The following is a 25,417-nucleotide window of genomic DNA, read 5'->3' on the forward strand; positions in this document are numbered from 1 at the left end:
CAATTGATTTATTTTTTTCACAGTAGAATGTTCAAAACCTATGAAATCAACACCTTAATAAAGATTTTACATGTTTAGCAAGAAACTTGAATTTTACATATGCCACTGGAGAGGAACTTCTTGAAAGAGAGCAGTTATTTATTAGAATTTTATACAGTCAAGAATTATGTAAATCAAGACATTAAGATGTCGGCAATTTATTTCTGAAGAAAACATTTTTTGAAGAATGAAGGGAGAAAAATTGAACATAATTTAAGCTTCTAGCCCTGGTATCAAATTAAGGCTGAGTCATAAAATCACTTTAAAGACAGCTGTAACGGTATAAAATGCTACTGTGTGCCAGATGTTCACTGAAAGTATTCTACTAAGAGATTGGCCCTTTCACACATAAATTGTGGTATCCAGTGAAAAATCTGAACTACCTGAAGCAGTAATTTCCCTTCCACTGAGGGAAAATAAGTTTACACTGCTCCTTTTAGAAACAAAAGAGGATACATAGACCTTGTTTATGACACATAGACAATGTTTTCATTACCTAGTTTAATGGCAAATTTGCTTCTTGTCTGAAAGACTCTCTGGATGATGGAAAAAATGTAAGAGATGAAAACTAATTTAATGAAAATATGGGTATGTATTGAAATTCTGTAAAATACCCCTCTGCCCTAAGTATGAATATAAGCAACACTAGTCAAAAACTCTGCAGACATCAATACTTCAACACGGTCTTGTTTAATGGCTGCATACCTGCATGCCTACAGAAAATCCACAAAAATCACTTTTTGTAACTTAAATATCTGTGTTTGCATCAAGCTCTCTCAGTAGTATTTAACATTGCAGCTGAATCATAAGGGGAGAAAAGGAACAGGTGATATGAAAAGTCAACAGAAAGGAGTAAAACCAAAGCTACTTAAAGGGACGAGATGTGACCACACTGCATTCACAATAACTACAGTGCACTGTACAGACCAAGGTAGTTTAAAAAAACCCACCCACATAGTTACAGGAATCTGGCAGTATCATTGCAGCGCACAGAATAGGCTGTGAAACTTGCTCCAAACCCCAGAGTAAATTAGCCTATGCTGTGCTGTATTTTAATACCAGTTCTCAAGCTAGGCAAGGTGGCACAATTGCAATTTTTGTAGGAATATTTTCTACAATTTAAGTAAAATACTGGGGCTTCCAAGAAGGACTAAGGGAGTTAATTTTTGTCTCAATTTGCCTGGCTTGCTCAGATATCTTTAAAAATACCAACCTTTGATATTTTTACTTTAAACATGCATGAGAATAATGTTACAAATTATTAAAAGCAACCTATTTCTCTTAATGGAAGACTGTCTAACTAAAGCAAACCAGAATGCAGAATAAAGCACTGTAGTCTGGAAGTAAAAATTTCGTATTATGACTTAAGAGTTACTCCTAACCTTTTCAGCAGTTTACCAGGTGACTTTGGAAAATCAGTTTAGTATTAGTTTACCTGAATTTCCTTGTCTGTAGTAATACCAATCCTTGTAAAGGGCTTTAAGACTACTAATGAAAACAGCAGTATATGAGAGCTAAGAGTTATCAGCATCCTTTAAGATGCTTATCAGACTTCACCATAAATCCTGATTTTTTCAGAAGTCCTTTAAAAATGCTTATACTGTGCTTTTATACTTTGCTAATGTTTGTAGGAATCTTTTTTAACATGAAAGAAACTGAATATATGAGAAAATAAATTTAACTACAGAATATACAAAGTGTCATTATATATATATATAGTAAATTGAAAAATTAGAGAATGTTTTATAAAGCCCTTTGGCTATAATAATGATGTGTTAATTCTAGGCACATATACTTCAAAAGAAAATGTGAAGCTTCATGATTAAGGTTCAACACTAATAGAACGAATTTAAAAGATTTAAATGATTAAATATTATTTTGCAAGATACGACTTTTCACACAGTGTGATACAATGAATTATAACCAGAAGCAGATGGTACCTAGTATTCTTACAACAGAGAAGACTGGTATGTCAGACAATCTACTGTTTTGTTCTGTTTAAGACAAACAGCGCCCTTGAAAGCCATTTTTTCTGGAAGGGGAACCAGACATACAGTGTTCATTTAAAAGTTTATTCATTGTGCTTACAGCAGCTGCACACAGAAAAGTATGGAGAAAAAATTGTACCAGGAGTCTGCAATGTTGTCATGATTGCCAGGTTCAGTTAAAAATCTGACCCTTTTATGATCTTTCCCACAGCAACACCTTTAGCTTTCAGACTTCTATTCATCATCAGATTTTTGTAATAAAAACTGTATTTATGTTCTTTAATGCTGGCAACCAAGTCCTCCTGAAAATCCCAAAATTATCTCAGCAGATATGACCTTATTTCAGAACCTGTGGCTGCCTCACTAACGAACTATGACAAAGCTGACCACTGACAAGGCAGCTTTCTAAAAAACAAAGCAATATTTATTTAGAAGAGAGATTTTGAAGAAACTGTCTTAAAACATTATAAATCTCTTATATACATGTCTAGGTAACTAGGCTGTCATTGAGCTTATTGCTTAGAGCCTGATATGACTTAAGGTCACCTGAGTACCTAAAGAATTTAATTCCACATAAAAGGTCACTTCATTTAAGGTTTTATACCCATCTCTGTTATAAGAGCTAACCTTAGAAAAATATGAGAGTCAAGACACTATCAATGCATCTATGAAGCTTCCATCTAAAACACTGTTCTTAACCCTCCCACTGCACAGCTCCAGCTTCCCAAACAGGGTATCAACCCTGTGCCATGCAGTCTCCCCTCATTGCTCCGAATTATGATCGCAATCCATATCATCTGCCTCCTCCTCTCTCCTATACATTTCATCTTCCCAGATACTGACTCAGTCCCTACGCTTTCTAACACTTATGTACATCCCTACCAAGCACACCAAGCACCAATGCTGCAAAGCTGTGTAATGTGCTTTATCTGACTCTGAATGCAATTGCAAGCCTAATAGCACAGTGCAATGTCATGCAAAAACAAAAGTTCAGGTCTGAGATACAGTCTTGTTTGTCAATATAATTTTTGTCTATTTAGTGCTTTTTGTCCATTTAGTGCTCTCTTTCAGGACTAACTAGTCCCCACAGAGGTCTACAGATTAATTGCTTCTAGTTCCTGAATAGCTGGTTTTACCTTCACATGTTTGTTGTACAATACAGAAATACTGTAAAATGCGGACAATACTGACCTTTGTAAGATGGTATAAGAAACAATTAATACAAATACATATTTAAGAACAAGATATTTTTATGACTACTACTATCATTAGTGTTAAAGATTATCAAGCTACCTTACAAGCCCTTTCTTTATTTGAGCACCATCTGTTTGTCTTTAGATTGAAGAAAAAAGAACACTTATATTAACTCATAGTGATTGCTTTTTATTCCCAGGTCTTTGTCTTCTGGGTTTCCTGGACTCATTTTTTCTCATTCCAATAGTGGCTAAAATTTTACAGAGAAGATGCTTGCACTGAACCAAAACATGTTATTTATATTAACTACCATCCATTTATATTAACTACCATCCATTAATTTCAGTTCCAAGAGGAGAATGTGACACTGATGGAGGAACACCACCATCAAAGGCTGCACAGAGGAACCCAGGACAGGGTCACTGCATCTAGCCCTTCACAAGAACAGGCACTGGTGCTGCAGAACATCAGTACTGATGTTCAGAGACCATCCGCAGACATGCCGTGAACTACAGGTCCCAAAACAGCTCCTCAAAACAATTTAAAATTTAAAGTAGAAAAAAACAGAACTTACACTGCAGTAAACTGGCAGGACAGATCAAGAATACTTCAGATGACCTTGGCTCTTTCATCCCTACAGAATTCTTTGGGTGAAAATAACCAGAGGATCCTCTAATATACCTGACATTCATGAAGCTGTTACAATAGTTCCTGACTAATCTATATAGTGCAAACACATGCCACTTTTCAATATAATATTAATTATTTCCGAAGTGCCATGTTTCTCACAGAGAGCATGAATGACTATGGAATAATGATTTTCTGATAATTCTGCTTCTGAGAAAATAAAATGGTGATAATCTGCCATTAACTTTGGCATGTGAAGCCTTGTACAAAGCCTACTGAGGTCAATGAATATGTGATACTGCCTTAGAAGAAATTTAAGGACTATATTTCTTAACATGGCCATTTGCTTTAGGTTTGGTGGGTTTTGTGGTTTTCTTTTTTAATATTTTATTGCTAATACTTTTTATTGCAATTAAAATGCGCGGCTTTAATTAACAGCTAGTAAATAAAATAGATTGTGAAAGTATTTTTAGAAGCAACTAATTTTTTCCTAGAAATACACAATTATAACCGCCAGAATTCTCTGGCATTTTTCAGCAATAGATATGTAGCAATTTAACTCTTTATTTTGGAAGTAGTAGTATTATTATATTAAGTATGTATTATAAAAAGTATGATATTAAACTACATTTTTCTATTCTGTTCACATTACTAATACGTAGAGTTTTATCAGGATGCAAAGCTTTCTGTTTATTACATTTACTTAAGTCACATTGTGAAGACACACAAGTCTTTAAAAAGCAAATCATATAATGAAACTGTTCAGAAACAGAATGCATACCTGTGCACGATTTAAATGCAGTTTATTAAGTTTTTAAATATTGAAAACTAAAGCCATACATCTTTTTTTTTTTTTTTGTATTTACATTTGATTTGAGTATAGATCTTTTTTTCAATGTGATCTGCAAGTGATTAATCAGTGTTTTCCTCCACAGTAAGTGTATTAATATTTCTCATTAGCAATCAGGAGCATAAAACTGATTTGTTCAGTCTTATGTAGAAGAGGCTAGTAATATGATAAAAACCCAACAGCACTAATTTTGCAGTCAATTCTACATCCTAACAAATACCTCTTAAATAGGCTGGACTTTTCCTATGTTAATTACTGGTGCTTCAGAAAACTTAAATTGTGGCAAAACATATTTTTTTGTCAAGGAAAAGCAATGTATTTTGACAGTTTTTCCAGAAACAGACCAGGTTTGTACCTAATTATGTACATAAGTAACTTCATTCATTCAAGCTGACCAGGCAGTCTCAACTTTGTGTGTGAGCAAAGCCACTCACATATGGAACTGCTACATGGATTGCTGCCTCTCTAAAGACTTTCTCCTAATAGTAAAATAGCCACAGGTCTGGATTTTCAGTTTAGCTTTAAGTATTTTAGAAGACATACCTCCCCACCCCACCCAAAGAAGAGATAGTTTATACAAGCAAAAAGCAAAACCATCAGGTACTTCAGCAAAAGGGCTGTTCTCAAATAATAAATTGCCTTTGTACACAGTTCTTTAGTAGCAGAGACATGTTGAACAGAGACATGGCTTTTTCATACTCACACCCAGACTGGCTCTGGAAGAAAAACTTGTAGAGAGCCCCTCTCACAGTGTTTTAGTGTTCTGGGGACTGCAAAATATTCTCTGTGGATCGTAGCTGATGGAAGATGAAGAATGGAATAATGGAACCCTCAAACCCATCATCTCTCCCTCCAGGTACCAGAACTGTGCTCTCAAACAAATGAGCTAAAAGCATCAGAGTTCCTTATCTGCATGTGCAGGAAAGTTACACTCCATTTATTTATACTAAATTCACATTTTGTTTTCTTCACCACTAAAAGAAATAAAAAAGGAATAAGAGTTCATTTTTCCTTTCACTGTATATAAGCACCTTTAAATATCTTCTTACTGCCTCAATTTTTACTGAAAATGAAGTAAATAAGATTGGCTATTACAACCCTGCGGAAAATATTCATTAAAAAAAATAATGTCATGACAAAAATTGCCTCAAAAATAAATGTGAGCTATCAAGTACTTAAAGCCAGGAAAGGCACTGCTAGTGTAAGAATTTCAACTTTTCTCATTGTATAAACTCAACACCCCGCACATTCTTTACGTATCTCTGTGTTTTTCATATCGCAGTATCTGATCTAAAGAGTATTTCATCTAATTGATACATTTAAGAACAAATTAAGAACATAACATGGTTACTTCTGGTCTTCCACATATTTCAACATAGTCTACCAATGAAATTTTGCTGTAGATTAAGCAGAGGTAGGAGACGTACTTCAAACAATTTGGTGTTTTCAATTTGCAGCAAAACAAATTGTACCATAACATTTTGTTTAAGTATTTGGTCTACCGTCCACTTTCTGTTTAATCCAAGAGGCGAAGCACTTTAAATGTGTCTTTATCTAACAGTAGCTGAAATGTGACAATCACCAACAGGAATCCTGAAAATATTCTGCCCAGGAACACTGCTTCACAGAGCTAGACATCTTTTGAGCAAGACTTGAGCTGTATGCGGAGAACACGAAGCTATAACAAGAGCCTGTGACTGTCTGCACATCTCTACATTATGCATATCCTGTGTGCAGCTCCCACCAGGTCACAGCAATTCTCAGTGCTCTAATTTTCTCCCTAATAACTTCCCCTATGAGAACAGAGCTAATGAAGCTTCATGTCCTCAGAAGCGCATCCTTGGTTCTCTGACCTCATCCAATACAACAGCTCCAGCTTCGTATTTCCTAGGAGATTCCTCAACATGAAACTGCACAGGTTTTGCCTAGTGCACAGGAGGTATTCACTTGATGCTTTGTGAAGTGTGATGGGCAATGCTTTCCTTATGTGGACACTCAGGATGGGGAGCTCTGCACAGCACTGACTGCATTCAGACTAGAAGTGAGGAAGAAAGCATCAGCCACGTTTCAGTGCTGGTATTCTACTGGTTGCTTAGGCAACCCAGCTCCACTGCAATGAAACAAAACATGGAAAAAGTGATCTCACTGAATGGGAACCCACTTAACTGAGAATCAGTATCCTGTTTATGAAGTAGTGTGTTTTTACATAAGATCAGAAACTGTCTAGTTTTGATGCATATTTTATCCCAGCAAAATTGGACAAAAACAAATATCAGCAACTCATATTATTTCCAAAATGCACCAAATCATTAAGGAAGCTGAATTTTAAACTCACTGTTCAGACAAAAATACTCACCGATACTTAGCAACATCTTCATAATAAGCAAAACATTAAAGTATTTTGGATTAATTTCTGTGACATATATTCAAGATTTATGGAAGCCATTCTTTTATTAATTTCACAGGAGGTTTTAGTCAGTAAGACTAAAGTAAGCTCTTCTGGAGCTGAATTACCCAGCTGACGTTAACAGCGAAGCACAGACTTTTCTAAAATCACTGCAATCTAAACACTAGTACTATTGTACAAAATCAAGGTAGTCACAGCAGAGTCTTGGTAGCAACTTTCATTTTGCTGATGTGGTTCTGGTGATGTCTCACCAAAAATGAAAAAACCAACAGTAATATATACTTTGACTCTTTCAATATGTATTCGTAATGGAGTAAAGAATATTAACTATAGCATTAATATTACTTCCTTTGTAGTATTTTAAAAGTAGTATTTACAATAAAGCTAGCTCTAATTTTAGCAATCATTCCATAGCTGTATCTTAAAGAGATACTCTGTATTTATTTTGAACAAATGAGTATCATTTGACACAGAAGGAAGTAACAGTCAGGGTGCGTTAAGGTAGAAGGACAACACAAGCAATTGAAGAGTCGACACAGGTTCACAGTCAAGAGGTCACTATTTAGCCTATTCAATTGAATTAGAAAAAGAGCAGATGCATGGTCATTCCTTCTGTTTTAGAAGGGAGTGGCTCCATCTAAAGACCAGATATCAGTGCTAAGGGTGTGAGGAAAACAGTTGATTAATTCCCAGCAACTATGTCTTAGAATAAGTAATTTTCAAAACAAAAAACCACCAAAGAATAATCTAAATCATAGCAATGGGGCAAGTATTAAAGTAGATATCAAAGACATTAACAGCTTATCTTTGCATATCTTAGTTTAAATGTAAAATTCTAAAAATCAGCATTTAACTCAGTTTCTCAGCTACATGCTAAACATCCTTACTTGATTTTTTATGTCTGCTTTCAACTACCAAGAAATCTAACAATAAATGTCTCCTACTGTAGTGGCTGTATTTCATATTTTATACTTAATGTAGATGTGAACTTATGTCTCTTTAAAGAGAAAACATATATTAGTCTACTGCTGTGTCACAGGTTAGCTTATAATCAGACATATTCCTCTACTGTTGGATATATGCCTGTCTTGCTCTCTTTATTTTATATAAATGCTCAAGAAGTCTGGATCTGTATTTCAACTTTTGAGATAAATGGAAATTAATACCTCTGTATTATTATTTTTTGTTTTAAAATATGGTTGTTCTCAGAGCCCCATCTTTGGCTGTTTTATAAAATTAATTGGATTTATCTCTCCAGTTTTCAGGTTTTCCTCCAGTATTTCTGTCAGCTTAAAAAAAAACCCAAACCAGAACAACCATCTCCTTTAAACAGCACCTTAATTTCTCAGTATCACCAACTGAAAGGGTTATATTCCTTGCTTTCACAATGCTGTACTAGCTGTACACAGAAATGTAAGCAATAATTCTCCTTGAAAAATGCACAGAAATAAATTAATAAGTAGAAACAGTCATTCATATGACTGCTTTGATCCAAGTAATAAAACACATTTTAACTACCACTAACAGGCAGCTACCTCTGAAGAACACAACAGAAACTATTCAGCAGACTTCTGAGCAGCATCCCATATTTTTCTGCCATAGAAATTGAACAATATACTTCCCTTACTTAGCATTTTAAATAGACAAACTATTGTGACCCATATGGATGAAACTGTGATCACCTTTGTAATGATGCATGAGCGAGGAGAGAACTAGGATCAGTCACAGCTGAAGTCCTTTTGCTCATTTGTTTTCCACAAAACACTGAAGTTCTGTGTTGGAAATCCTGGGAAAACATGTCTATGCATAAGCATGTACAAGTAAGTACTTGAGTAACTTAGAAGAATCTTTCTCAGCATTGAGTTTATACATATTTTAATTATGGAGGTACTTAATTATTTTTTAAATATAAGTCACATTTGACAAAGAAGGTTCCATTTATTATATGAATTAGTTATGATTATTATGCTGATAATACCAAATTATATCTTTATGTTTCTGTTCCTTAATCAAGCAAGCACTACTTGCATTGACTCAGTTTGCATAAATATAAAATGTTAGATAACAAAATTATACACAAAATTTGAAAAAAAAAAAGAAGTCCAGTACTTCAGACATAAAAACTATTTCAAGTGGTAAGACTATTGCATTGTTAAGGAGTCTGAAGAAATGTTTATATTAGATTGCTATCCTAAACTGACTCAAATATTTCAAACACAATAATGAATCCTTTGTTTAAAAATATTTTTAGAAACTAATACTGCATCAAGAGATTATAAGAAATCTTGCTTACACTGGAGGAAATGACTCTGTAACTAAATTAACACTGACAGTTGTTTCATAAGGGCATGATGTTTTACTGATATTTCCCTGAAGAAACCTCAGTTTCATGACAATATAGCAAAAATAGGTCAAAACTTGAAAGATGATGATATACTGCAAGTCTGTAATGCAGGGAGAGATCAAATTTCCACCTGCAATTTTTATGTTCATCTAATCTTCCTTGCAATAAATTATAGTACAATTGGCAGTGATTAGAGTACATTGCAATTTTCTTTTTAAAGATGCAAAAGGAGCTTTGTGAACACAGCAACATTTTGAGTATCAATTTAAATTCCTTGGAGTGAATTTTTACCATCTGGGAAATGCTTCACACTTAACTTATTTTCAGTAACTGCAAAATATCAGGGCAGCACAGTTTTCACCAAGTCTTTCTTTATCGCAATTCTATAATTCCAATATGCTATCTAATTATATAAAAAAATATGCAGAATCACACTTGAACTGTAATTGGGGCAACTTTTGCATCTGTTTTGCTTATTCAGGCTTTGAGCTTCAAACAGCTTTAGTAAATACCTCACTGGGAAGGTAAATTTCTATTGTTAACCATACTTTTCAAAAGAGCCTTCACATTTACTGTGCATTTCTGGGTCCAGACAGAGGTTCGAAGTCACCAAAAAATAAATCCCATAAGAGAATATTCTGTATACTTTCATTTCCCAAACATTATGCCACGTATCATTAAACAATCAAATTTTGGATAAGCATCTTCTAGCCTATTACACATTCTCATACATTGTATTCTAAAGCATTTATCTGTACATCCAGTTTAATCATTCCAGAAATCTGGACACTTAGAAGAGAATGCCGTATTAATTTCCACATATTAAATATGTTTACTGTCAACTGTAGTTTAGATTTTATATCATCAACCAAATTCACTAATGTCTTATGCAGACAAAAGCTCCAGCGATGGGTCATTAAAAGAAAAGATGCCCATCCAACCTCAGGTCAGGAAGGGATTGTGGGGTTGGCACTAGATCTCGGAAGGTTGTGAATAGAAGGGTGGCAAAATGAATATCTTCAAAGATCCATTTAGCCACTGATCAAATCCTTTCGGTATCCTGACAACTCTAGAACTGTCTCCAGCATGATTTATGGATCCTATCTTTAATGATAACATGCCCTGCCTTCACTTTATATGAAATTTTCTTATGATCTGTACTAACATAGGAAGATAAAATTGACCCTGAAAGCCTCAGCAACAGCGATGATGACATTATGCTCCATTGCAATGACATCTCATAAGTATTTCAGAATTCAAGAGTTATCAGGAAATTGGTAAGAAAATATTCTGAAAACCAGATAGTAGTAACGTGGCTATAGCTGTGATGGTCTGAACTAGATGTCTCTTTCAAGTACCACATAATTCTACATTTTCTATTTATATACTGCTCTGAATCTACACAGGTCCAGACTGTGTACTGCTCTTAATCTTCTGTGTATGTGTGAAAGCCTGCCGTAAGACCTTACACCAGCTAGCAAGGCAACTGTTCAAGAACGGCAGACAGCAACTCTCCCTGAACTCTTTTCATGCTAGAGACAGAAGAGATAAACCAATCCTCTTTTCTTTGGGCATGTTATACATTACGTATCTGAGAATATCAGGCAAGGAGGTAACAGGTTCAAATTATTTTGCATGAACTTGCACTTTCAAGAAAAGGGCCAAAAATACTAAATATGGCACAAATTTTTCTAAGATCCCCATGCTTTTCTAATAACCATCTATCCAGCAGGATTCAAGTTAACTTCATTGGCATAATGTGCAATGGACAACAGACCGTCTTTCTCTTACTTCCCAGAGCAGATTGTGCCCAGCTGAGACAGATCATCTTTGGTGCACCTCCGTCAGAAGAGCTTGTGACTGTGCACCACGGTTTAGCCCATAATGTTTTCTGAATGCGAAATGCTAAACTTAAAATTAGGAGTTACATGTTCTTCTATTTTTTACAATGATATTTTTCCTCAGCCGAGATTTGACTCCACATCTGAGGAAGCCACAGAGAATGAGTTATTTCATTTATGGGCAGAAATAATTTTGCTCCTGGCATACACTTCAAAGCAATTTTTAGAATCTGAAACAGAAATAAGTGATGTACTGTGCTAAAATGTCCCAAATTGATCTCTAGCCTTAGAAAAACAGGAAGCATGCAGATTTAAATGCTTTTTTAGAGCACACAGTAATCCCAAGTCCTGTCAGTTAAGTATGCCAGTCCAATTCAAATCTGTTTTAAATCACTGTTCAGACCTATCATGCACATGTTCTACTTTAGAATTATAGATTTAGTTCAGAATGATATCCCACTGGTTTTGAACTAATGTATTTGCCTCCAGTGTTTTTAGAAAGAAAGAGCTCTTCCACACTAGTAATTTTTAATGGGTCGGACTCTGACTCTATCTGATATCTGCTAAACTCAGTATGAATATCTCCAGTAATACCAATAAGCTTTGGATCGGTCCCCTGGATAATTTTAACTGGTAATCAGCATTTTAAACACATTTTCTTACTTATATTGTCAGTATCAAATATTCTATAACATCTTCTGAAGATAGTCATAACCATAGATATCTTACCAAACATTTTATTTTGCAAAATACATTTGCATATTTTGATCTATACAGTGACTCCAAAGAATAATATAGAATATGTAACTCCAGCATGTAATTAAAATTCCTTTCTAAAAAGTCTAATTTGGTTTTCAGGTTATGAATGAGTGGTAGCATACAGAATAATTCACTATATCTATTAAAAAACAGGAGCCATTTATTTTACCTGTCTTGTAAGATAGTGTAACAGCATTTATTTGGTGTTACAGAAAAGGATAATTTAGGAATTTTTCACATAACTTTCTGCTCTTTTTGGTGGAAAATATTAATTAATCTAACAAAAGATTCACAAGGTGTAGTTGGTTTCTGTAATGCTTTACTGGCAAAAGTTTTCTTAGCTAAAGAAAAATTCTGGATGAAAATAGAGAATGTATGAACATACAAGACCAGGAGTTTGAGGTATTTGTTGGTGAGGTGGAAAACAGAGATTCAAATCCCTGCTCAGCCCAGGTACTTGGAAGAAGGATTTTAAGCATAGATAATAAGTATTCTAACCACCAAGGTGTTCGCTATTTGCTTTCTCTTCCTCTTCTGTTTTTGACCTATCTCATTTTTCATGTTCTTTCTCACACAGTTTTGACAGGTGACAGTGTTCCTAAATTAAAATAAAAAATACTTTTAAATTACTCATCAGATTTAGTTATAATCATATCACTGACATTTACTTAAGAGGACCACTGGTCCTACTACCATATCTTTAGTTTATTTAAAGCTTAGCTCTCAAGTTTCCAGGGAACGGTATAATGAATGTTAAGAAATACATTTCTATTAGAAGAAAAATTACTTGCTCAAAATTGTAATTTTTTAATTTATTTTATATCGTCAGTACTGTTATCCTTGGGTTATCAGATTTAGGACTAAAAACAGGACTAATATCAAATACCTATGAAATATAGTTAATGCTGTTTTTACTATTTTGCGTATCTTTTCCTCAATACTATTTTAATGACAATATTTAGTAATCTTTTCTTTAAGCTGAATTTGCTAAGCTGAATTAGATAGATCTTGTGTGGTTAGCATCCTGTTGTCTGTGCTGCTGAGGCAAAACTTAATTATATACAGACTGAAGGGCGGGTTTTTCTTTGGTCAAAATTTTGTAGCTCAGTATCAGTATATGAATATGATGTTTAGTAACATGTGTGGTCTTACTGGCTGTGACACAAAAGAACAAAAGAGAAGGGAACTGCATATCCAATAATCAAGCTTGGTTTGTAAGTTCTAAGAGTGCATATAGCTCCCATAAAAAGAAATAAAGCTCTCATAAGAAAAACACAACCCGGTATCTAATTATAATGAGAAGTTAAAAAATATTAAAGATATAATAATCTGTGATTATTTAAATCCAGAAAGATGATGAAAGGAAACAACTATATGAGACTTTTTAAAGTAGTTGTGCTGATTATTTATGTAGTTGATAAGTATTTAAGGCAACCCAATATCACCCAGAGAGTAGTAAAGGCAGAGTAGTCTAGATCAAAATACATGACATTATTAAATTCAAAGAGTGTCATTAAAAAACTAAAATATTAATTAAGAGTGTATATTTCATCAAAATTCCAAGTAAGCACCATCATAAGATATTCTTGATTTGATATTATTGTATGTACTATATTTTGTAATAGTGTTTGCTTTCAGTGCTGGAGAAAAAATATTTCCCCATGGCTACGGTTGCTATAGATAATGTTTCAATTGCTGCTATACTGTAGAAGGATGTTCTCGAGAGAAAGAATGTATCAGTTAAGAATTTTCCAAAATCCTGAAGTAATTAATTGTAAGTATGATTATTTCCTGAAATGAACTATGACACTTGATTGGAACTTTAAAAAGGTCTGTTCCAAAATTTTTCTTCAAAATTAAGCAAGGCACTTAGTACTTCGGTGTTGCTCACCTTATCCTTCATTGAGATTAGTGACGTTTCCTTTTCCCCATCCTTTTCTGAAGAATAGCTACATGATCAGGGGCAACATGTCACTTGAGCTTCAAAATACAGCAGATGAGGTGAGGACCAGCTACTTGTTAAATGATCAAAACATAGCTGCCTGCCTAAATTATCTGATACACTGTCCAAGAAGGACTTCCCTGACAACATGCAGACACACCATGTAGGCAGATATGGGCTGTCAGTTCCACTGACTTGGAATGATTGTCAGGGGGTTTTGCCTATAGGAATCATGAGTATGGTAACCTCTGCAGGGGAGTCAATCACTCAGAAAAAGAAAAGATGGCCAGACCATATATCATTATACAATAGGAAAAAGAAATTTATGATGAGTATTTATTATTCTGTGGTCATGATATAAAACTACATCCTAAGCTACAAAAAAGCTTGGGGTAGTATAGTCCATACAGTCCATGTTGCTCAAAAGAAATAATGTATGTTTTTACCTTCATGAAAAATGCCTGGTAATACAGGGAAAAATATCCTTCCCTGTTCCCTGAATCTACATTTTTAATAGTTTCTTCTTTGTTTTGTTATCCCATTTCTTTCTTTTTCAGCATTGCATTCCTCTTGCCTATGAAGATGGCATAGGACACCTTCTACAGAAGGAGGGACAAGAGGGCAATTATACATATCATCTCACTTCTTCAGAGGGATGCGAGCGAGCTAGCAAGCAGGTAGGGTAATTGTAACTGCTTGAATAAACAGCAAGTGATTCAAATAATTGAATATTTAAGGTTTTAACAATTGACATTCCTGGAATTTATCTCAGAAAAGTAAACCAATAAGCTTCGTTTTACAAATCCTGTATCTCAGCCAGGCTTTCTGATATTCGACGTGGTAAAAGAGACAATTAGAGCTATTTCTATAGCTGAAATATTCAGAATCTCTCCTTTCTCATTATTTTCATTGTTCTGATTCTTTCACGGTTAATAGGAGCTGATTTGTACTGAAGGCTTACCGGTTTGTCTATGTTAGTGTTTTAGTTTGGCTGGGAAATCTGACAATTCCCATTTACTGTGTTTTGGTTCACATCCTGGAGCAATCGCAGAGTGCATGAGCTGTATTCCTTCTGGCTGAAATCAAATGAGAAGATGGGCTTCAATGTGAGCACCATACCTTTGTTGACTTTTTTTTTTTTTTTGAAAATACACTGTTTGTTCTTCCACCATTTTTAAGGTGCCACTAAACATTCAAAGACAGTATTTTAAGATCCAGCAAGTAAATGATACACAGGATTCATGTGAAGGATAGCTGATTTTTACTTTTGCCTTAGTAATAATGGTATTAAACTGCCTCTTAGTGGACTGTTCCATAGGTAAATACAGTTTTTTTGTAATTCAAACTCATTTATCAGAAACAAAAATCCCCAACAACCACCCCACTGTCCTGCTATGGAAACACCAAAACTAGATAAAAAAATTACGCTTCAATCATTTGTCACTGAATTATTGATATTGAAATATTGCATTATTATTGGATTATAGTTTTGGTTTACAGAATTCCATGGAATCCAGTAAACTTTAAAACTGAATAAACCTACAGCTACCTTTCTCCTGCTTACAGCTCATGTAAGCTATGTGTAACAGTACGACAGCTCTCAAGCATGAATATATATATGTACCTGATATCTTGATAAATTAAGAGCTGCCAGGGGAGCATTATATTTGAAGAAAACCTTAAATTTTAATTTAAAAAGCAAGCATACTAGGCCCCAGAGAATTCAACCAAGTTGAATTTAATCTAAACTAATTTTAATGAAAGTAGCACTAAAAATGCTACAATGAAATTATTTTTTGTGTGTGTTTGGGTTTTCACATATAGCTTGAGGTTTTGCATGGAGATTCTTCTTTCCTGACAAGTAAGGATCTTGCAAACAATTGTGCAAGGACATACTTCTCTAAAGCCATTTACAGCCTGACTGATACCAGAAGCACAGATCTTATTATCATAGTTACAAGCTATCCAATACATTAAAAAAGAGACTACAGATAGCATTATAAATTATTGATCATCAGAAGCATGACACAAACTGCTTGGTAAGACTACGCACAAGTCTATGTTTGATTTTTCTGATGACACGAGATGTGTGTTGCCTCTGCTGTTGCCAATAGGGCTTCTGGAGAGGGAAGATTATAGAGAGTTCTGCCATTGCTATGAGGTATGTCTGGAGACAGCAATTCTTAATTATTTTCTTTTTTAAAAAAATTCTTAGGAGATCAGTAATATTATTCCTTGTGAGCTGAACAAGACTGACCCACAGTCCTTTCTTAACAGGGTACTTCATCATGACTTAAATATTAGGAAATAACATACATAAATAATGCCACTACAGAATAAGTCTTCAGTATTTTCATTCTTGTAAACGTACAAACAGTAAATAGCCACTAATAAGCTCTACAATACGTCAACAAAAGTGGGAATAAGACTTTTCTTTCAAATTATTTACAAAGGGCTTCTCTTAATGTAAGAAAAATATCCATAACTAGGGGAAAAAGCCACAACTGAAAATTCTTCTGTCTCAGGAATTGAGAATCTAGGTTCTCTGAACAGTGTTGCTGAAATGCAGACAATTGGCATCACCTGGTGTCACAATCTGCTGGGTGCAAGTCACACAAATGAATCTCTGGAACATAAACAATGGACTCAGTAGTCAAGCTTGATTTTTTAAATGATTGGAACAAAAAGTGCAATCCTCTCATGGGGATTAGATTTTAGTTAAGTGTGAAACTCCTTGCAATATTTTGTGTGTACAGAAATTACACATGGGTTTAATGGGTTTAATGGATAAATCTGTAGAACATAAATCTCGTAAGGTTATGTAATACCTAGGAAACATCCATGAGAACCTTGGGCTTAGGAGGACTTTGGCCTGTGAATAGCTGAAAGCTGTAATGATGTTCTGAAGAGGTGTCACTTTGCATTTTTTTTGCAATTACACATTCCCCAAAGGCATTCATGTTTGGTCATTGTCAAATACGATACAGGGTAGAGAAAACTTTAGCCTTACTCAGGCCAACCTTCCTAATGCTTTTTTTTGTAAATATCCTTCTGTTTTTATTACACTTATGAGAATTTATTCATTTAGGTCTCTGACAGTTCTGACATATTTTCAGAGTACAGTTTTGTATCTTCCCCAGACACAGCCATCTGCATCTATCTTCTTCATTTGATTAAGTCCAAAATCTTAATGCTTCCTCTACATAACTCTAAGAAGATAATGACTCTCTCTCTATGTAAAAAATAGAAATGGGGAAAAAAATCCTTTCAATTTATATAACTTTACAATTAGAGCTACATTACAACTAGAAATACAAAATGAACACTCCTATACAGAACTTGTATGAACAAGTCCAAAATTAAGTATAACATGCAGTGTTTCTATAGATTTTCAAACATATCTCTTGAAAATTTCAATTTATATCATTTGTTATATCCTGAATTTGTGCAACTATTTATTTCTGCCAAAGCACAGAAATGCTCCTCAGAGCAAGGAATATTTTAATTTTTTTTCAAACTTGCCAGTATCTTTTTGAATTCTTATCTAATGATGAACTATCGAGCTAGCTACTGTATAGAAGTTATTCAATAACACAGGAAGAAAGAGACATAAATATTACATCTTGGTTTATAGTAAGATCTATTTGGTCATTCTGAAACCATTCATGAAAATGTGTCAGATTTATTGACTAATTCCTGCTGAAAAAAAGGATTTTCAAGGTTAGAACAAAAATACTGGAACTCACGGTGCCACCTGCATTTTAGACAAAATGATACCAGCTATTCCAAAGTGAGGGAGATCTGGGTTCACTTTTCTCCGTTCACTATAATGGCATCAAAATTTCATTTTCCACAGGAAAACTACCACCTGCAATGTACACTGATAATGTGTCTTTTTTACATTGTTCAACACAAGCTGGTTTTAAATACATACATAATTAGCTAGTGAGTAAGACTGACCCTAACCTAGTTGTTGGATATTCACCAAAGGTATAGAAAGTTTGTTTTCCCACCCATATAGACCATTTTTTAAATGCAGTGTGGAACATAAGAAGAGCGATCTATTACACCAAATGACAGTAGCATTACAATTGGATAGCAAGAAACAGCAAATAGAAAAAGATGTAGTTGAATTAGATGCACAGAGAGTAAGAAAGAGAAATAGAAATGGTCTTTCATTTCTGAGTGGGTTTAGGAGAAGAAAAAAGATAAAATTCTTTCTTACTGGTTGGTATGTAATAGAGAGGTTTTGGGGTTTTTTTTGAACAGGATATCACAAAACATGCTCAGAGGACTAAAAGTTCTTTTAAAAAACCACTTTTTTTTAACACATTTTTGCTATTTCCTTCAATTCTAATCATCTCGGCTCAGAAATATATCTGGTGAGCAGAAAGCTTTCTAAAAGATAAAACTTTCTGCTAATGAGAAGTAGAAAAGCGATTAAATATGAGTAAGAGGACAAGATAATAAGAAAGGAAAAATAGACTTAAATGTAGGATAGAATATTCTAAATAATGTTACAATGTTTAAATTCATTCACAGAGTTCAAGAAAACTGTACTACAACACTGTGAGGAACTGAAGACGGAAACATCCTAGTGCTCTTTTCTCATAGCGCTCATATCCTGCAATGGCAATTCTGACCAAGTTTTCCTGAGCATCCCTCTGCAGCTTGGTCAATCTTACTTACAAAATGTCCAAAGGAAAGATAAAGGAACAATATAAGGCATGCTGACAGCCTAAAGAATAAAACAATCTATCTCTGCAAATGGTCCCACTACAAGTTAAGGAGTTATTTTGCTTCCAGCTTATTAAAAAAACCTAACAAAACAAACCAAAAACAGCAAAGAGTTGACTAAGATGACAATCAGACAAATACGAGTATTGCCTATAGTTACTGTGCTTCTAGAAATGGCTAAGGATTGTAAATGAAATGTTACAGAAAATATTTTTTCTTTTGACCTTACATGTCAGGATAATTGTTATAACTGAAAAAATGCACATCAGATATATATATAATAAAAATTGCATTGCTTCTAACAATTTCATTCATAACTTGTTTCTCCAAAGAAGAATTCTTAAAGATCCTTTATAGGATTACTATTTTAATCTCTGAGGCTCCTTCAGGAAAACATTTTTCTGTTGTGGCAAACCACTGTTACATGACTGTTCTGTCATCTCACAAAAGAAAAGGACATGTGCAACTAAATGAAGTGTGATAGATTTGAATAGTGTAATAGACATGTACGCAAACATGCCTAGATTACTTTATGTTTACTTGAGGGGCAAAGAAAGAGTCGAAGAAACAGCTAATATCTGAAACTGACTGTAGTGTAACACGCAGTGTTCCTAAGATCCTGAGGGAAATCTTCCCCAAGTTTAGAACAGGATCTAAGAAATTCTCATCTCCAGCATCATCACAGCACTGCTCTGTTTCTTACCTTACTGCTTGCCAGAGTGAGGCCTAAGAATATAGGCTTTCAAAATTAGTAAATGTATTGTACATTACATGGGATTTTTCCCCCCCTGTATTGCCCACCACTAACTGGCTTTATTCATAGTAAGCAAATAATGCAGGGGAAAATAGCAAATCCTCTGAGGAATAGCCATTTGAATAAAAGACAGGCACGCACACTGCTCAACACGTGCCTATCCACATGTGGTCAGATGGTTAGAATTTAACTTGAAAAGAGATTAGCTGTTCATGTAATTTCTTGTTTTATTAACACATCCAATGCTGTATGTGACAACAGGGCTTAGAGACCCATCTGCAGTTTTATTCCTTCAATATGCCTGCTTCAACTTGTTTTATTTTCATATTAGTTTACTATTGACTTAGCAATCAGAATGTCCACATACTTAGTGACATGTGAGACAGTATGTTTGGAAAGCAGGTTCAACTAACAGCTGCTAAGTGGGTTTAGCCGAGATAATTCATTTAAGCCTGAGACAAGACTGAAAGATAACATTACTGAAGAGCTAGGTAACACTGTCATAAAGTTTAAGTTGGAAAGATATAACTATCTCCAAAAAGATTATTTTAAATTACAGGTGGCATGGGATCTAGGGGCTTATTGTATCTAACATTTTATGAAAGCACTAGTACAGAAGATCAGTTTCTTGCAAAAAGATGTATCGCTTTCAAATGGAATGACAGGAGTCTGTTTCATCTACAGCTTTCCAGGAATCGCCTCACTTGGGTCTTTATGCTGTCAGGTTTTTGGATATCATACACTCCATGTTGACAAATTTGTAACAATGAGATATAATTACAATGAGCTGCATGATGTTGTTTTGAAACTGGAAGGTGAAAAGACAATTAGCACTTAACAAATACAAATTTGTAATATTAATTAACCCTACATTTCTCTGTTACTGTGGGACAGACTATCTTTGCCTTGGGTAACTATGCAAAGGCTGGAATTAGAAGCAGCAAAAAGTAAGGCAACATAAGGAGACCTTAATATGCTACATCTGCTGGACAACTTAATTACAACAAAAAAGAAATTGTTTGAGACAGTACTGAGTATGATCCCCAGTAGCAGTTCCTGGAATAGCTCTAATATGTCACTAATTGCACTCAGTTGAACTTGGCTTTAAATTGAAGGGAAAAAAAAGGATAATCTTTATACATGAAAAGGCTCAAATTAACCTGGTTTGTAGAATGTCTTGGCAGATTTTGTTGTATTGTAATCAAGAAGATGATAAAGAAAATTAAAAACCAGAGAAAAGAGGGCTTGAATTTGACCTTCTCAGACATTTCATCTAGAAGAGCTCTCAATCAATGATAGGTTGGTACAGGCTTGCAATACCAGTTTTTTCAGATGTTCCCTCACTAGACATGCAGGTTTCCATATACAGGAGATGGGAATGCTTTATTTACCAGCATTTGTTGATTAGCTTATTTCATTACATGCCAATATTTTCCCCTTTCTCTGTCATTGGAAAACCATGCATTATTTTCATAATTAGCAAGATATGGTTAACAGAAAAAGTGTACCATGAACTTACATACAGTATACCTAAAAATACCTTCTAGCAATAAAAAATATTTTGTTTTTTCTTTGGATTCCTTTTCTTTTGTTTTTCACTTCCAGTAATTCCAAAACTTTTCATAATTGAAGAAAGAGAGCTTGAAGAGTCTACATAAACATCACAGTTTGATCTTTTCATATCAGATCCTAATAAATGAGATATTTGATAAGAAAGTAATGTTGACCTATTTCAAATAGCAGCTTTGCTAATGCCACATAAAGAAACACTTCTCCAGAAGAATAAATTTTGATTGTATCTAGGAGTGCAACATAGCCAGGAATTTTAGACCAGACCTCTGAACCAAGGTTCTGATACTTACTAACAGCCACAGTAATATGCTGAGTATCTTGATTCTCTCAAAAGAGAAAGATAAACCTGCAAGCTTATCTTTAAGCGCAGGACTGCTTTTGCTTCAGAAAAATTGGGCTTGTGAGACAAAACAATTTGATCAGATATTTACTTTAAAGAAAGATCTGAAGACACTTCTAGAAGAAAACTGAGGTGTGACTCAAATACTACCTTTCCATTCTAGAAGAGAAAAAATTATAATCCACATATTAAAGATTGAATTATTGAATTGTACATTCTGGGTTGTTTTAAGGAACAATGTAGCCTTCTTAGATGAATGAAATAACATTACTCATTGTCAGAAAACCAGACATGTAAAAAGGGAGAGCTACATTAAGGTCCTACAGTGGAGACAGACTTTATAACTAAGATATAAACTCAGTGAATACCTTTAGATACCACAACAAGATGAGAGAAAAACTGTATACTCTTTTACAATGAATGGTATACAGAATTTATTGAAAATTTAAATATTTTCATGGGCTGAAAATAAAGATTGCTGTGAGATTACCCACAGACAACTGCTGACATTTTTGCTGCATACATGCGTCTCAGTAGAGACCTATTTTCTGATCTGAAACAGAACAAGAATATCTGCAGAACTGTCTTTTTCATTTCACAACCCAATTATGCTTGGTACAAGAAGACATAATGAAGTTAATATGGGTTAGAGAAAGATCCGTTATATTAAGTGATCAAGCAGAAATGAAAAATAAAATAATCCAGAATGACAGTTTCAGTTGCAGTGTTGATTGTACCAAGCTGACATTACCAAGATGGCCACAATTTTGCTGCCTTCAGTCTTGAAGATTTACATTTTCAAAAGATCTTCCGAGAGGCACATACCAAGGCACAGAGCTACGAGATGAGATCCCAGTCTGAAAGCCCAGACTGCCCTCTTCTGGAGCGAATGATCTTGCACATCTACAGGTCTGCTCACGGTCAGTTACATGAGGAACATCTCACAAACGAAACTATCATCTGATTTTCAGGTCTTTAATTTTTCATTGGTGTTTGGTATGATAACACATACTAAATATGTATTCAGATGATCAAGAAAATGACTAGCATCTTGCCATGACAGAGTTACATACAGTAATTACTTCCTTGTGCAATGGCATGGACTTTTATATAGAAAGTTTAATGACAGTAGCCGACATTATTTGGATCCACTGACCTCCAACTTGAGGTGAAGTGCAATACTAAAAAAGCATGATCATCCTCTCTGAATTTGAGAACACTTCTATGAAGTCAATGTTTTTGCTGCAAATGAAGCTGTGAAAGTACGACACGCCACAGCTGCACTCAGAGTCTGCCCTGCGTATTACTGGAGCGAGAGAAGAGTTTCTATCAACTCGCTAAAGGTTCTTCCACCAGTTCAAGTTCAAAACAAATAAAAGAATCTTTATCCTTAAATTTCAGTTGCAGGCAACCTGATATTAAGGTATTTTCTGCCATCCATGCAGGCAACATACATGGTTTTGCCTAACACTACAAGACCACCTGACCCCAAAGCTAAAGTACATACTTACCATTGTATGTGGACTGATCTCCAGCTAATTAATCAGAAAATGTTGCCATATGCTGTCAGTCGGTTAATACAGTGCTGTGGTAGAGTTCAGTGTTTTCTACTTGACAGAAACACACTTCTTGAAAATCAAGATCCCTGTTTCAAATCAGGGGACGTAGGGAATTAGCAAATGCCAAGAGTAAAACTGTGATCCCCAAATATAAAAAGGAGTTTTCTCTAATCCACCAAAAATTACAAGAGGTTGATTCTTCTTTGGTAGCAGACTATTGAGGCAGAGGTAAAATGATAAGGATTTTAGAATTAGAATAATTATTTTGTTGTATTCATCTCCTACTCCTATCTGAATGATAACGAATCACTGCAGGTTTCCTTAAGAAGACATAAAAAGCACTGAAATCTAGTAAGGAAATACTAATGCCTTATTTAGATGGTAGTTCCTGATTTAGAACTCCTGTAAAAAGCATTCTGATTGTTTCAAAGAAGGCAACAGAAAACTACTATCTGCAGTTACTGTGAAAATGGGTTCCTTCTGTGTATTGTTTCTTTCCAGTCAGCCAGAACACCCTTGACCTCAATATGCATAATGAAATTATTTGTTGCTTTTTGCTGATGATGCTTTTTTTAAAAAAAAAAACAAGACACATAAATGCCCAATAATATAATATAGAAGGAAACACTCAAATGTGCAAAAATCCTCAACTATTACTGAACTAACCATCCTTTCAAGATGTAGATCTTCCATCAATTTTCAGAACAAGTTGGCGATTCAGAGGATTATAATCAAGACATATGATGAATTGTGACTGTTGTTACTCTAGATCTGGAAAAGGAACAAGCAACCTCTCAGTGAAACATCAACTAGCTAAAGCAGAAAAAAAGCCGCAGCAGAACACTGCTCCCACTACTTCTTCCTGGCCATCATTATTCAAGGTTCAGCTTTTAATAATCTAGGTAAGAGACAAGCTTCAGAGACTTTTCCAGGAGAGACAATTCTGATCTGTTCTTTCTGTATGTTGTTATTTTCTTTACACATTAGTACTCCTTGTCTCTTGCGGAATTACAGTTCATCTATCATTAAGGAGTTGAAAGGACCTTAATGAGCAAAATTAAATGTTGATTTTTTTCATTCAGACTATGATTGTGTCTAATCTGTGAACCTATATATTACTTAAATAATTCTAGGATAGAAAACATCTGAGAAGGGGGGGTGCGAACTGCACTATTACTATAATTATTTCATTTATTGATGGTAAACTAAAGATTTACTTATGGTAAACTGTACTCTAGAAAAACTTGTAGAAGCCACCCAGAACTTTTTTCTGAGCTTTCTAGGCACAAACAAGAGGAAATTCAGCTTCCACTTAATCCATAAATCAAAGCATGCACAAATTAGAAATGCACAGTTCTAATAAGCATGATTACAGTTCCAATTTCAGAACAAATTAAATACAGTGATTAGAAGTTTCTGAGTACAGTCCATTGTAAATTTAACCAAAGAAGATAAAAGTAAAGGAAATCTAGATATTGTGAAGAACTTAACCAGAACTGTGCAATAGCAGAAATCTGGAGGAGTTAATTATGTAAGTCCAATGAATGTTCTGTTTCCTTGTTTTTACTTTTAGACAGCAAGACATATTTAGTATCATTTAACTACCCAGAATAAAATTGTGGTCACTGAAGAGAATTTACAGTAGAAAAAACAATAACAAAACCCTAAAGAATCAAATGACCACAGACCTAGGAATAAAAGATACCATTACAATTAATTCTAGTTAGACTCGAAAAGATTTGCTATATCCAAGAATACAAGCACAATGGTTTAGTTTCAAAGATAATGACAACCAGTCTGAGAAAAAAAATAATGAATAATTTCTGATCATTTTAACTCTTTCTTCATCGTAACAGACAGGTTTTCTCACTCTTTAACTTATTTCACAACAGTTCTTTTACAATATAGTTTTCCTTTGATCCAAGTATTTTTTCATCATTTAAAAGCAGCAGTTTTCAGAATTTTTTTAAACCTTACCAACCAGAAATGTAGAGGATTCATCTCATTTGCAGACCAGTGCTACAGAAGCCAATTGATAAGTTCACACTGAAATTCAACATTTGTATTCTTTTTATTTTACAGTAATTTACTTCCATTGATATCTTAAATACAAATTACCCCTTTAAAGGAAATAACTCCATCTGCAGATCACATAAACTATCTATTAGATATTTAATATATCAGCTTCCCCAAATATTACATCCTCCTGCTACAAGTTTATCCTAAATAAAGCATCTTGCATATGAAATGTGAAGGACAGAAGTAGCTAAATGCATAGGTTACTGACACTTACTTGCTCCTGAAGTTTTGATCTGTGAAGAAGAAAATATTTTAATCCTTTTTAAAGCATTTTTGTTATGTAAACAGCTATACACAGATAAAATCTTCACAGTTACAAGCACACAGTCTATTAAATTCTTATCATCAGAGCAAATATATTAAAGTTTTACTTTAATGAATCCCA

The 25,417-nt window shown here is 34.4% G+C and overlaps 1 protein-coding gene across 5 annotated transcripts in view; it reads right to left on the minus strand.

Moving 5' to 3' along the window:
* The window catches only part of ANKS1B (ankyrin repeat and sterile alpha motif domain containing 1B), a 441,931-nt gene that overhangs the window by 245,451 nt on the left and 171,063 nt on the right, over positions 1-25,417 (minus strand). The window lies entirely within an intron of this gene.

The sequence above is a fragment of the Falco punctatus genome (assembly GCF_963210335.1).
Source record: "Falco punctatus genome assembly, chromosome: 6".
Taxonomy (NCBI): Eukaryota; Metazoa; Chordata; class Aves; order Falconiformes; family Falconidae; genus Falco; species Falco punctatus.